Raw genomic sequence first — 1,150 nt, 5'->3', positions numbered from 1 at the left:
CATTCTGAATCAAGGAGTTCTAATCTTTTTCCAACATTTTCATTTTAGGCAAGGTAAATACTTTACCTTTTTAAGTTTCTGATATCTTTCTTCTGGAGTGTCAAAGCCATTGGTTAATGCACTAACAGAAGGCCCATCACTGATCCCTGAAAAAGTAGAATATATTCTGCTTTGGGAAAGCTTTTCAGAATTAGTTACAGCAAAGAAATGCAACAACTGGTAATTCAAGAAAAACATTTTCATTTAAAGTACATGTTAAGATTATTTCAGTTGAGAAAGATTTTCTACTGCATAAAAGTATGTGTCTTAACATAAAAAGCCACTCAGTTTAATGGTAGTGTTCTAGTAGTAAAGCTCTGCTGCTCTGGTTCCTATTCTACATGATAGCAACATGAAAGGATCTACCAGTAACATAACGTTGACGCGTTTCTACAACACAATGTAGGGTCAAAGTCAAACCAGAAAGTGTTGTCCATAGATTTACTGAATTACTTAGGCACCTTAAGCAATACATAACAACAACTGTATTTCCATAAGCATCACATCTAACAAAACCTAATCTTGACCACATTTATGATTCATGGTTGACTGAACTCCATATCCCAAAGCTAAAGCGCTCATTAAGGCATCTCTCTTGATGCAGAGACCCTCTGGGTTTTACAAACGTAAAAGTTCTTCCTGCTGTCTTTCTCTGATCTAACACTTGCAGGCCCTTCCTTACTTATCCCAACCTCTTGCTTTCCTGACACATATATCTTTATTTTTTCCTGAGTTGAAGCTGAAGAATCAAAGTTAAAAGATTACTGTGGGGAGAGAGTAGAAGCAGCATTAGTATGACATCTATCTTTCCTTAACTAAAACCTTGCTAACACACAAGTAAGTGCTTTAATAATTTTATGATTATGATATTTTAGCTTTTTATGTCAAGCCAACCCTGAGATACATTACATCAATCAACTCGGGCAGCCGGGACCCACACAGCTATTGCCAACAGCTCACAACCCCAAAACAAGCGCAACTGTACCTGAAAACTCCCCATCGATGGCCAAGAAGTCCGACTCTTCAATGGCTTCATAAACTTTGTTTAAGTTATCCTTAAAATCTGCGGGCAAAGGAGTAAAACACACCTGAGACTACTAACGACTTCCGA

General features: G+C 37.4%; 1 protein-coding gene across 1 annotated transcript in view; it reads right to left on the bottom strand.

Annotated features, from left to right (window-relative positions):
* The window catches only part of PARN (poly(A)-specific ribonuclease), a 58,075-nt gene extending 56,975 nt beyond the window's left edge, over positions 1-1,100 (bottom strand). Inside the window, exons 1-2 of the mRNA XM_010172723.1 lie at positions 1,025-1,100; positions 67-146 (exon numbers count right to left, since the gene is read on the bottom strand). The gene's annotated coding sequence lies outside the window, so the exon portion shown is untranslated. The remainder of the gene's footprint in view (positions 1-66; positions 147-1,024) is intronic.
* Positions 1,101-1,150: the final 50 nt, after the last annotated feature.

This window comes from Antrostomus carolinensis, unplaced genomic scaffold (assembly GCF_000700745.2).
Source record: "Antrostomus carolinensis isolate BGI_N321 unplaced genomic scaffold, ASM70074v2 scaffold23397, whole genome shotgun sequence".
Classification (NCBI taxonomy): Eukaryota; Metazoa; Chordata; class Aves; order Caprimulgiformes; family Caprimulgidae; genus Antrostomus; species Antrostomus carolinensis.
This window is presented reverse-complemented; position numbering and strand designations above follow the sequence as displayed.